The following is a 14,141-nucleotide window of genomic DNA, read 5'->3' on the forward strand; positions in this document are numbered from 1 at the left end:
CCTTGGTTTCCTCATGTAAAATGGAAATAACAACAGCACCTACTTCCTAGGATGGAGGTAAAGATGATAAAATAAAATTAGAGCGGTTTCACGCTATCCGCATTCTAGTTAATTGTTGTTTATACACTTTAATAATGCTTCTGCATGAGTATGAGGAACAAGAACTAAATCGGTTTGGTTAGAGAGCAACATGTAGGCTTGTAATAAATAAGATTAGAGAAGTAGATTGGGGCAAGGTCATGAAGGGCTTTGAACACACTATAGCAGGATTCATATTTGATTCTGGAGGATCAACACTGGAGATGATAGAGAGTCACTGTAACTTTTTTGGAGGAAGGGAATGAGAAGGTAAGAGCTGCACTTTAAGAAGATGACCTTGGCAGTTCACTGGAGAGAATCTGGAGTGGGGAAAGACTTGAGACAGGAAATCCAATTGGCAGACTGCCTACAGTAATTTAGACAAGAGGAACTAACCTTAATTCTGATGATTGTGTAACTGGAGATAAGAGGATGAGGGTGAGAAATGTTGTGGCAACCGCTTAACTATGTATATGGGGAATGGTGCAAAAGTGAGGAGTCCAGGGTGGCAGTAAGGTTTCAAATCTGATTGATCAGGGATGTGGTGCCCTCAAGAGAAATGAACAAGTCCTTGGAAGGGGAGGATTTGTGGGGATAAGATCTCCATTGAATTCACCATCTATGCATGTGTATTTATCCTGCGATTAGCTATGTCCTACCCAAAATTAAAAGAATAAGACCAGATTTCACTTGTCAGTGTCCTGAAACTGATCCCATCCTCTAATAGGCATCTTTAGGTTGCATATAAGAGAAAGTTTCCTAAGGTTCAAAGCTCTCTGAAGTAGAATGGGATGTCTGTGAGATGTAGTAGTTTCCCATCACTGGAGGTCTCCAGGTGAAATGAATACTTATCTAGGAGGACTCTTGGACTAGATACTATCTGAGACCTCTCCCATCTCTGAGTTTATGTTACCAAAATTCCCTCTATCTCCTTTCAGGCTGGTAAAATGTTAAATTATGCACAGTGGAAGCAAACTTAGGGCTTCATATTCATCTCTTTGCCTGCCCTTTATGATTAATGATTAAGTGAGGTCATAGAAAAGAGGGAGAAAATATAATCATTCTCCTTTCTTTGCAGAGAGATAGGGGTCTAAAGGATAAGATAGGAGTGGAATGTTGCATGCATGTCAGATATGGTGGTTATGTTGTGTGGCAATTATAAAGATATAAGAGACATAGTTTCTTTATAATTTAATTATTTTATAAATAAAAAGATGGTCATTTGGCCATGTCTCTTAGAGCAAAACTCCCTAGTGGCAGTGGGCTCATAGTTTATATCCCCTTCAAAGTGTTGGTGTTTCTGAGGAGTAGCAATCAATCCTGATGGATTAACACAATGGGAGGCACCCTATATTAAAATGAGGGTCTTGGGGTACATGACTTAGATCACCCAAATCTTGATCAAAGAGACATCAATTTCCATATCACCTTTCTGGCAAAAGGAACAATCCACATTTTCTCAGACCTATGTGAGCAAATACAATGAGAAGGAATACACCCATTAACCCAAATTTAGAATAACTCTTATTGTCTTTTTGCATCTTGACCTGGGTGAATCTTTGAGAGATTTCCCACACTGGTTGGTTTTGGGGAAAGAAAGTAGCAAAAGGTGAAAATCTTGGTCCTGATTCAATAATAAGTTTAATATATTCATTTTTCACAATTGGTTAGTTTTGCTAATCTACTTTTTCTCTTTCTCTCTTACTGTTTTTATAAAGATCGGCTCTCTAGGCTACATTATAATGGAAAGGAAAGGAGAAAAGAAAAAACAAGCATTTTTAGCCATCTAGAAGGTAGCAGAAAGTGTGCTAAGCACTTTACAAATATTATCTCATTTGTTAATGGGAGAAGACCACAGGATGAAAGGGCAAAATATCTTATTAATTTCTCTTAGGTCTTGGACTAACTAATCTGAATTTTCCATCCTTCTTCAGGTTGTTAAAATGGGGGAATTGTAAGGTGAAATGCAGGGTTCAATCAATTTATTCTTCAAAAGTCCTTTTATAATATTTACCACATCCTTTGGATCTCAGAGGGTAATTTTTATGGGAGTGATGCCATTTCTGCCTGCATTGTCAGGCCCTGCCAAACCTCAGGAAGGATTTTTATTTGTTCCCCCTCTTGGAGCATTGCCATTTTGCTAGGGCATATATTCAGTCCCCTTGGTATCAGGGCTATTCACAATTGAGTAATTAAATCCTTCCCCAGTAAATTTGTTCCAGCTTCAGGAATGAGGAGTAATTTGCAAGAAGCCTCCTGAGTTCCAATCCTAACTTTGCATTCTTTGATCATGGAGACCAAAAGTTTTCCCCCTTTTACCCCTGAAATTATCAATGTTTCTTGAGATAGTTTTACTCCAGAAGGAAACTGTATTACTGAGGTCCAGGCAGCTCCTGTATCTATGAGGAAGCATTGTTCTTTCCCCTTTGGTCCCACCCTTAAATTTACCAAGGGTTCTGACTGGGTGCTAGAGAGCCCCTGACTCCCCTAATCCTCATCTACTTCTCCAAGAGAAGACACTTGCTGTTCCCTTCTTCTTTTTGGACAGTCTGGTGAGATGTTGGCATTCCCAACACCTGATCAGAGCCCTGTTTCCTGAATTTCTGTTCATCTAAGTTCTTCCAGGGAGACCTTTACCAGCTGAGCCTCAACTACCCCTTTCCTTCTGCATAATTTAGACTTTTTTACAACTTGTACAAAAATCTTAACTTTATGCTTCTGTTTCTCCACATCCCTCTGAGTGTAAACCCTGGTTGCTTCTTCAAGGAAGGTGGCAAGAGACTTATTGTTCCACCCTTCTATTTTCTGTAGCTTTATTTCCTCATACAAGACAACAATATTTAATCATTTTCTTCTTACCTTTCCCTTTATATTTTGATAAATTATTCCAATCACTTAATCTTCTCCCTAAGGGATTATCTACTGGTACCTCTATTTCCTTATTTACTATGGGAGAAGGCTTGGATGGGGCCCTTTCCATTTTAAATATTGACAGAGACCTCTCAGGATCAAATGCCTTTAGATTCAAGTCTTACACCCATTACCGAGGGGGCACTCCCAACCTTCAGTCACCAAAATGGTCCTGATCTTCCAGAAATCTAGTGCCTTCAGATTCCAAGGTCTTACCTCTTTTAGGCCCCTGTGTACAGAAATTGTCCTCACTGTCCAGTCAGGGTTTGTCGTGGGTTTGCTTTTCTCTTCCTACTGAGACTCTCCACTTCAGGTCACTTGCAGAGGAGAAAACAAGGTTCTCAGATAATGGCAAACTGCTGAACTCAGGTAGGATGCCTTTTTGCCAAGTTCCGGGGGCCCAAGGGCCTCCAATGGGCATATAATCCCAAAGATGAGCCCCAAACTGGTATGTAAGCCCCTTACATAAATTTCAGAGATTTCTCAAGGTACGAAGAGAAAAAGTCTTTATTCAATTCTCAAGAAGCAGGCATAAACTCAACCATACAGATGGGACAGTGAGGCAATAAGACATGAACAATAGGAGCAATATATATGATTCCTAACATGATTCCCCCCCACCACTGACCCATCCTCATTAGTTAAGAATGTGGTCTTCACAATCTAAATGTGCAAGCTAATTTAAAGAAAATCATATAATTCAAACAGAGACATGTTTCTCCTCCAGTCCTGAAGAATGTATGGACATCTGGACTCAGTAGATAAGGAGCAAGTTCATTTTGTTCTTTACGTTCCAGTCATGGTAACATTCACTGACATCCCAGAAGTCGCTTGTCAGGGAAGGGCAGAAAAGACATGACCCAAGCTCAGTTTATTCTAATCTATAATATTCTTCTGACGAAATATCAGACTTTATCCCATTCATAGAGATTATGACATTTTTATGTTTTTGTACCATGCCCTCTGGAACATTATTTCAGTTTACAATCACACTCAGACATTGACACTGTTATCTCAGGTTTCAAATAGAATATCCTGCCTGTATCTACTTCTAATAAAATAGTTCATGACCCCAATGTGTTTGATCCATTGATCCAGATAATAGATAGAATTAGCTCAAGAACATAAAACAAATCATTCCTTACCTTATAGTAAGTAGATCCCAGGTTTATACCTTGGATCTGCTATTTCTCAGACACAGATAATGTCCATGAGAAGAGTGAGCACAAACTTACATACAATACAATGGTAAATGAATACCTATGGCTCATACCTGTTGTATACATGGATGTGAAAAAATATGTAGGAGAAATATTTGTCTAGTTTTATTATTATTAAGAAAATGTTAAAAAAATAGAAGAAGAAGAAGAAAATGTTATTTGTCCCTATCTGAGAGCTTTCTGGACAGCAAGGGCCCTAATCAGATGTAAATTCCTTCCTATTCAATGTGACTTTGTTGTTAATATAAATTCACAAAGATAAGAACAACCTCGGCTCATTTCTCTAGCCCTCCTCCAACTTTCTGCCTTTCAGAATAAGTACCTGACTTCAATGATGTAGAGGGGGTGGGGTCCCCTTTTACCCCCTTTTTCCCCCCTTACTCCTGAAAGGAATGGGATATGATTATAAAAGTCTGACTCGAGTCTAAACTCAGTCAACTCTTCTGTTTTCCTGTTTCTCTTTCTCTCAGGAATTCTCACCTAAACCTTTGTTATTCAACCTGTTACTCAAGCAGCTTCTTTTCAGGAAAAAGTTTAATCTGCTAGCTTTGCAAGCTTGTGAAATAAAAATATGGAGCTTTTCTACCTCTGTGGTTAATCTGTGAGTTTTTCACTTTCAAAAACTCTCATGTTTATGACAACACCACCAATTTTCCAGACGTCATATTGGCAAAGACAAAGGGATTTGAATCTGACCCTGGAATTGCTCAGACTTCTAGAAGGCAAGATATCTCTTAACCATGCCCATCTCTTCCAGATCAGACCAAATTGGACACTTAGCCAGCCTTCTCACTTTACTCTTCTTTCTTTTCCCTGGGAAAATTGCAAAGAGATGAGGTATATGAGGTGTGAGTTGTGGGGAGGGGGTGACTAGAGGCAATACACAGGATCCTATTATTGCAGCATCCCTTGTTTTGCATGGCTCATCCTTGGACCCCTGAGGATCAGGTTTTACTGAGTCCTCTTTCTGGGCAGAGTTGCTTAGCTCTTGCTTGGAGCCAAAGATTATGAATCAGTTGTTAAATTAACAATTAGTGAGTTTGTGAGTGTGACCAGAGGCAATAAAAGTGACACCATTATTGCAGCACCCCTAGCTTTGCAAGTTCTTGCTCAGACCGCCCCCCCCCCAAGGAATATTCATTCAGTAAGAAGGTTCATTTTAGACCAAAATCCAATTGGTGCATGTTCTGGCAGGCCATGAGCAGAGAGCTAGGAAGGTGTTTTATAAATCTGGTTTTTTTTAAAGGAGTTAGTTTGGTTTCTTGTCTCTCCCCTTGTTTCTGAAGTGACAATTGCTTATCTATCTCATTCTCTGCCTTGATTTGCCTAATCTGTTCTGCCTACACTTTCCCATGTTTAATTTAATATCCTTTAATAGTTTATTCACATTTCTTGATCTCTACAGTTCCAATTAAAAAAATAATAATTCTGTTAACTCTAACTGAAGAATGTAGGGTTCAGACCCCAAATAGGGTCTGTCCTTTTGATAGATCTAAGTGACAGGTTTTGTCTATGCAGACTTTTTTAAATGTGCCTCTAAAAGAATGGCTTTCAAGTTGTGTATTAGAAGGAGAGTCATCCTGGGAAGACAGGAAAACTGCTCTGGTCATCTAGACAAGAGATAAATTCTTTTCTTTTTACACCTTGGTAAGAAAAGACACTAATCCTGGAAGGAAATCAGATCTTATGAGTTTTGACACAGGAACAGACCTCTAGATCAAAGTAATCAAAGTAATTAAAAACAAATGACAAGGGGCGGCTAGGTGGTGCAGCAGATAGAGCACTGGCCCTGTAATCGGGAGGACCTGAGTTCAAATTCGACCTCAGACACTTAATAATTACCTAGTTGTGTGGCCTTGGGCAAGCCACTTAACCCCATTTGCCTTGCAAAAACCTAAAAACAAAAATGACAAACAAATGTACAAACTGATTGGTTAGCCATCAAAAGTTTTATGATTCTGTGTTTGTTTTGTATAAATTGTCCCCAAAATTTTCTGTTGCTGTTGACATTTGTAAGGTTGTCATCCACCCATGGGTTTTTGGTAAGATCCTAGAGAGAATTAAATTTCATTTATAAAACTAACTTTATTGTTTCATTTTAATGAAAGGGAAATTATGATTAACAGTCAACAGTGCATGGGACATCAGGTCTAGGTTTGAATTTGAAAAAGGATAAACTTTTCCTCTGGACAAATCATCAAAGGAATCCCTAAGAAAAAGAAAACCAGGACACATTTTAAGCCTAGAACAAGCTTTAGATTTGTCTAAAGATGAGATTATTATTTCTCAAATTCAATTTCCCCTAGTTGTGAACTGTGTTGTTTTATGAAGTGAAGTTCTCCGGGATTGTTACTAGGGCTTGAGCAATTTTTCATTTTGGTGAGATGTTGATTAGTTGTTTGTCTTCCAGCCAATGTGGGTGTTCAGGGCTTTATTTCTAGAATCTAAGGGAGGTATCTTGGTTGGTAAGATAGCTCAGTGTTTTTGATCTCTGGTGTTTTTGGTTTGATAAAAATGTAAAGGAATATTTGCCTGGCATCGTGTATCTAGTGTATGTTGTATGTTATTTGTTTAGTGTTTTTTTAGTATGTTTTTTTGTATAGTTATTGCTAACTGGCTTTTGAAAAAAATGGGACAACCCAATTCTTTTTTTTTAAGATTTTATTTATTTTGAATTTTACAATTTTCCCCCAATCTTACTTCCCTCCCCCACCCCCCACAGAAGATAATTTGCCAGTTTTTTCATTGTTTCCATGGTAAACATTGAACCAAATTAAATGTGATGAGAGAGAAAAATCATATCCTTAAGGAAGAAGCATAAAGTATAGAGATAGCAAGATCAGACAATAAGATATCGGGGGTGGGTCCCCTAAATTTAAGGTATTAATCCTTGGTCTTTGTCCAAACTCCACAGTTCTTTCTCTGGATACAGATGGTATTCTCCATCACAGACAGCTCCAAATTGTCCCTGATTGTTGCACTGATGGAATGAGCAAGTCCATCAGGGTTGATCATCACCCCCATGTTGCTGTTAGGGTGTACAATGTTTTTCTGGTTCTGCTCATCTCACTCAGCATCAGTTCATGCAAATCCCTCCAGGCTTCCCTGAAATCCCGTCCCTCCTGGTTTCTAATAGAACAATAGTGTTCCATGGCATACATATACCACAGTTTGCTAAGCCATTCCCCAATTGAAGGACATTTACTGGATTTCCAATTCTTTGCCACCACAAACAGGGCTGTTATAAATATTTTTGTACAAGTGATGTTTTTACCCTTTTTCATCATCTCTTCAGGGTATAGACCCAATAGTGCTATTGCTGGATCAAAGAGTATGCACATTTTTGTTGCCCTTTGGGTGTAGTCCAGACTGCTCTCCAGAAAGGTTGGATGAGTTCACAGCTCCACCAACAATGTAATAGTGTCCCAGATTTCCCACAACCCTTCCAACAATGATCATTGTCCTTTCTGGTCATACTGGCCAGTCTGAAAGGTGTGAGGTGGTACCTCAGAGAGGTTTTAATTTGCATTTCTCTAATAAGTAATGATTTAGAGCAATTTTTCATATGACTATAGATGGCTTTGATCTCCTCATCTGTAAATTGCCTTTGCATATCCTTTGACCATTTGTCAATTGGGGAATGGCTTTTTTTTTAATTTGACTCAGTTCTCTGTATATTTTAGAAATGAGTCCTTTGTCAGAAATACTAGTTGTAAATATTGTTTCCCAGTTTACTACATTTCTTTTGATCTTGGTTACAGTAGTTTGTGCAAAAGCTTTTTAATTTAATGTAATCAAAATCATCAAGTTTGTTTTTAGTGATGTTCTCCATCTCTTCCTTAGTCATAAACTGCTCCCCTTTCCATCGATCTGACAGGTAAACTAGTCCTTGATCTTCTAGTTTGCTTATAATATTGATTTTTATGTCTAAATCTTGTACCCATTTGGATCTTATCTTGGTATGGGGGAGACAACCCAATTCTAAAATCAGAGATGGAGTAGAGTGAACTCCTGCTTTTTATATGACCAAACATCACAATTCCAATGATCACATATTTTGCCAGAAGTGGCAAAAATTAACTAGTGACAATCCTCAGCTGAGCTGGCCTAGGTGGGGATTGTTTGGCAGGACTAAAGTTAATTATCTTAAGACTAAACTAATTTTAAAAACCAGTAAAACTTCTAAAAGAGAATGGGAGTGCTTCTATCACTGTTTCAGTGAAATGTTAGAAAGGGTAAGAAAGTCTGAGAAGGCCTCATTTAGAGCTAGAAGGCAGATTTCTTCAAAATCCTTTCCCCCTGATCAGACAGAAGAGGAAAAAGCCTCCTCTCTGAGTCGGTTTCTGATTCTCCTTTGGTCAAGGTTTCCACCCTTCCCTGTCCTGAGCCATAAGAGCCTCCAGTAAGCACTGTTCCTAACTCATTCTCTCAGCCCTCTCCTATTTTGGCTCAGTATCTGCCTCATCTTTCCTCTCATTTTATTCCCTCTTCCTTGGCTCCTTACCCTCCTATCTCATTTACGTGTTTCCCAGCTTGAGATAAAAGTCTGAAGCCTGAATTAGTGGGGATCCATCCTTTCTAGGTAATAAACACACCATGTCCTCAGGCTGTTCAACCTATGTATGGAGGACAGGTTGTATCTGATGTAAAACTTTCAAAAATTAAAACTATTGTTCAGAAGGAAGATGAAACAGCATTCCAATAGTTTGATAGATTAGCATAAACCTTCAAAGCAAATTCAGGATTAAAGCATGAAGGAGGACAGACTCAGTTTCTCTCTTATTTTAACAATCTGTTGCCTATTCTGTCCAAGAATAATACGTGAGCTGAGCTGGCAAGATAAACCTCCTCAATACATTGTCAAATTGGCTCAGAAATTGAGTCACATTTGATAGAGCAAAAAGAAAAAGATCTCCAAGAAAAGAGAGAATTCATAGCAAAGAAAAATAAGATTCTGACTCTGAAGCTCAAGCAATTCACAGTCCCTAGGAGGCAGTCTGAGGATCAAGGCAGCCAGGGTTTGTCATAATTACAAAAAGCCTGGGCATCAGAAAAAACAGTGTAGGTCCCTTCTCAGAGATTTAGAAAACAGTAAAAACTAGAAATTAAGAAGTCCTTCCCCACAGTCTTTCCAGGTTTTTAAAACCCCTCTTTCTGCTCCTCTTGGACAGAACCAGTTTCAGCCATTGTCCTCTCTCCCTCTTCTGTGGTGTTCAATCCTCCCTCTGCTGCAGGATTCACTGTGACTGACCTAGGCAATGGCTACTTTCCATACCTGTTTCTTCCTGCTGTAAATGCATTTTTGCTTTCAAATGCGAAGGTGAACAATCTGCATGAACAGACCTATTTTTAAATGCTTTGGAATGCGGCTCAATTCATGGAATATTCTCTGATTTTTACCTCTGTTTTGTTGGAGATTTGTCATTTATGGTACTGTTTGGGGGTTTTTGTTTGTTTATTTGTTGGGGAGGGTGCTGAAGATTATTCTTAGATAAGCATACAGGAGTTGCCTGCCACCCCCTTGTCTTTGTGTAGTGTTTAGGGGACCCTCTAGTGTAAGAGCAAGGTGGGGTTTTCCCTGGAGTTGGGGGGGGGCGCTCTGGTTCAAAGTGCTCTTTAAGTGTTTTATATGTATTTGTTTTAATTTACAGGCAGAGGGAAGCTCTTAGCTGTCTCTCTGCATTGTCAGGTCTGCTAGTGTGTCTCTGTGTTTTGATTGACCAATCTTCCTCTCCATTCTTCCTTTCAAAAGTAGATCTTTTTCTTTTCCAAAAAAACTCATGATTTGGTGCCACAGAACAAATTTTGTGGGAAAGCGTGTTGTTTGGGGGGGAGAAGGGTTCTATTATTTTCTACTGTCTCTTTTCTGGTCTGATTGACTAGCAGGGTTTTATTTGCTGATTTGGCAAATTGCATTGACTGGTCTTAATTGGCATGTTAAAAATAAGCTAATAATAATTTAGATTAAAGGTCTCTCTGTGTTGCTCCCCAGCAGCTTTTCTTTAGTTTCCTCTGGCCCAGAGATCTAAGAAAAGGTCAATGGACTTTTGGGGGCATTTGGGAGGGCTAGGACAGAGCCCCTCAAATCTTACAACACAGGATGCCAGTGTATAATCTTTGATCTCTAAACAGTGCTGATTTGGTTAGTTCTCATAAAATAATTGTCTTGATTTCAGAATGAAGAATGGAAGCTGAAAATCTTATTCTAATACTATTTCTCAATTAGAAACTGCAGAAAGAAAGGGGTTTTTTTTTGCTTTGTTTTAAAAAAAATAATAGAAGAGAGGAATATCTGTAACTTATATGATTATGTTAAGGACCTAGAAGTTCAGATTTTTGAGTTGATTTAATCTAAAATTTAGTTCTGAAGGAAAAGGTAGCAGTATTATATAAATTAAGAAATATATTAAAGCTATAAGATCACCTTTTTATTGAGATAAATCTTACATGGATTGATTTCCTGAACAATATTAAGTTTATACATTGTTTAACTTGAAAAATGTTTTTAGTTGGAAAATATATAATTTGAATTATGATCTTGTGACATTCATAAATGTTCTAACATTAAGAAGTCTTGCTCAATCATTGGAAGTTTAAAATTATGCTATTAACAAACAACATGAATGAAGGAAAATTAAATTTCTTATGTACTGCTTATTGTAATCATAGTTTTTGACATTTGACTCAGGAATTTCATAAGATTGTTAAGTACAAAGAAAATCATGTAATTATAAAGAAAAAGGATTTTTAGAACCATCAAGTCATGTCTTTATCAAGAATTTTTCTGTAAGGAAATCTGATGGGCTTTTAACAATTTTAATCACCTGATTTTAGTAATTTTAATTACCTTAATCACCAATGAATGGGTTAATTATGTAATATCACTTTTTTAAAGTCAATGTTGGAAGGAATGTGACTTAAGGTTGCTTGTAAGGATAATTTAATAAGTTATAGTTCTCTATGTCTTAAATTAACAGATTCTTCCTTTTTGTATACACCCTTGAGTTCAAGGAAGGTGGTACTTAGAAGTTCTGTGGTAATTGGGATTTACTGCCTGTGAAGGATTTGTGGGCTTAATTTATAATACTTAAAAATAAATTTTTATACTAACTTAGGTTTGATAAATTCCAATTTTGAAATTTTTTATTGTCATTTTAAGATTGAATAAGAGAGAGATGTCCATCACTTTACAGGTTCATAATTAATACATTGTCCTTTTTAACATCAGGAATGTTTATTGCTGTTTTATATAAAAAAGGAAGACTGAGAAAAAGAGTTTTGTAAAAGTTTTTATGTATTTTGTATAAGGTCTACTAAATGTTAAATCTGTAACATAAATTTTCAAATCTGTAATCTAATTTACTACAAATTATGTGATGATATTTGTTTATACCTGTCATAGAAATGTTTTTATGTATTTTAAGTTTACCATTTCTGAAACAATTAGCTGTTGAGTAAGATCTCGTTTTCTTTTTGAGATTGATATAAGTATATTTGGGTAGAAGTGAATAAACTTATGAAATTACTACTGCTTTGGTGAATAAGTTTAATGACATCTGTAGTGATAACTCATGAAATGGAAGTTATAGATGCCCCATGGTCACATGAGGAATGTTTAAAAGAACTTCCCCTCATATTCTCTGAGGAAATGTAAAAGTGAAAAGATCCTTTTTCTCTCTTTTGGTCTGCAGGTGGCATTATGTGGCCCTTTGACTAAAAGGGGGGAGTGATGATGTGATAATGATACAAGATTTAGTAAAATATGGTAGTAGATATTCTACAATAATCAAACATATTATGAATAATGTTTTCAACTATATATATATAAAGAGAGAGAGAGAGAGAGAGAGAGAGAGAGAGAGAGAGAGAGAGAGAGAAACATTTCTATAGTTATCAGTTGGGGTTATACTTTAAATTTTTTTTAACTTCATTTTTTCTTATTTCTTTCTCCAACTTTTCCTGCAATATATACTGATTGTGACATTGTTAATTCAGAAAATGTTTGTTATATATGCATATTAATGGAAACTTTTAAAGAAAACTTTTGTTTCTATGTGTTATGTTTCAGACCTTTTGTTGTAAGATCACCTGTGCAACATGATTAACATTTTATGATTGTTACCACTATATGATCATAATCAAAATGTGACATTATCCTTTAGTTTATGAAGTTTAAAAAAAATGAATCTCTGTCTGGTTATAGAAAATTGCTATAAAAATGTCATGGGACTGAAATTGGCTTCCTATCAGTCTGAAATCCAGGTATCAAGAGAAAAGACTGGTGATCCATAGTTCATAGAAGCCAGAAGAAGAAAGAAACCCAAGAGGAGTTTTATTGAAATATACAGGTGAAAAAGGTTTGTTCATGGTAAGAGAGTAGAAGAAGCAGTTTTGCAAGCTGATCTGAGACTGATCTTCTTCCTGACTCAGTTTCCACGAATATGGCATTTTCAGAAAAATGTCTCTCACCTGGCAGAAAGAGAGCCTGGCTTAAGGCTACCCTATACACCCTCCACCTGGAACAGACATCTAAAATACATAAGAGACCATTGTCCTTTATTCATCTCTCTGATTTTTTTATGGTAAATTGCTATAATCATGTCCAACAACCAATTTTAAAAGCAGGTGTAGAAATTTTCAGTAATTTTGGCCTAAATTTATCTAAATTTGAAATACCTTGATTAATGTGTAGTTTGACATGTTATGAAAGTCTGTTTATTAAGTGGAAAGATATTATCCAAATGGGGGCTTAACAAAAATAATGATTATAATCTGTGTATGCAACTGAATTTTCTGTAAATATCAGATCAAATTGTAAATTTTCAAGATCAAAAGGATTACAGGATTTCATTTTCTAGTAAGAGGTTTCAGGGAGCGGCTAGGTGGCGAAATGGATAGAGTATCAGCCCTGGAGTCAGGAGTACCAGAGTTCAAATCCAGCCTCAGACACTTAATTACCTAGCTGTGTGGCCTCGGGCAAGTCACTTAACCCCATTGCCTTGCAAAAAACTAAAAAAAAAAAAAATAAAAAAAAAAGGTTTCAACAAAAAATGGAAAAAATCTCTACAAGCAATCTGTATGAAGAAATCTCTGAAGCTACATCCTGACCCACAGAACTGCATCAAGTGTTATAGAAGAAAATCAACTTGAAATCTTTCCTTGATACAGTGTTTTATCTAACTATTCACATATGTATATGTATATGTATATGTATATGTATATGTATATGTATATGTATATGTATATGTATATAATTAAAATTACTACCCCTTTTGAATCTCTGTAATCCTTAATTGTATTATTTGTACTGTTGCATTGGATTTTGCATTACTTGCCCATGATTCTTAGAGAAATTATGTCTCACTGATATATGATTTCCCCTCCAACATGCCCATTATTTTCCTAAATTTTTTGGTCTGTCTTGATCAACATGGGGGAAATGTCTAATCTAATATTCTTTAATAGTTTATTAACATTTCTTGATATCTACAATTCCAAAAAAAAAATAATTTTTCTGATGGCTGTATTTGAAGACTGTAGGGTTCAAGAAGTTTATCTCTGCACACCCCCCCCCCCCAATAGGGTCTGTCCTTTTGATAGATCTAAGGGAAAAGGTTTTATCTGTGTAGACTTTTTCAAATGTGCATCTCAAAGAATGGCTTTCAAGTTGTGTATGGATGGAGAGTCATCCTGGGAAGACAGGAAACTGCTCTGGTTACCACTTCAGTAAGAAGAGACAGTAATCCTGGAGAAAAATCAGATCTTATCAGTTTGGCACAGGAACAGACCTCTGGATGGGTTAAATAATCATCAAAGTAATCAATGACAAACAAATGTATAACCTGTTTGGTTAGCTGCCAAAAGTTTTATGATTTTGTGTTCATTCTGTACAAATTGTCCCCAAAATTTTCTGTTGTTGTTGTTGGCATTTGT

This window comes from Macrotis lagotis, chromosome X, assembly GCF_037893015.1.
Source record: "Macrotis lagotis isolate mMagLag1 chromosome X, bilby.v1.9.chrom.fasta, whole genome shotgun sequence".
Lineage (NCBI taxonomy): Eukaryota > Metazoa > Chordata > Mammalia > Peramelemorphia > Peramelidae > Macrotis > Macrotis lagotis.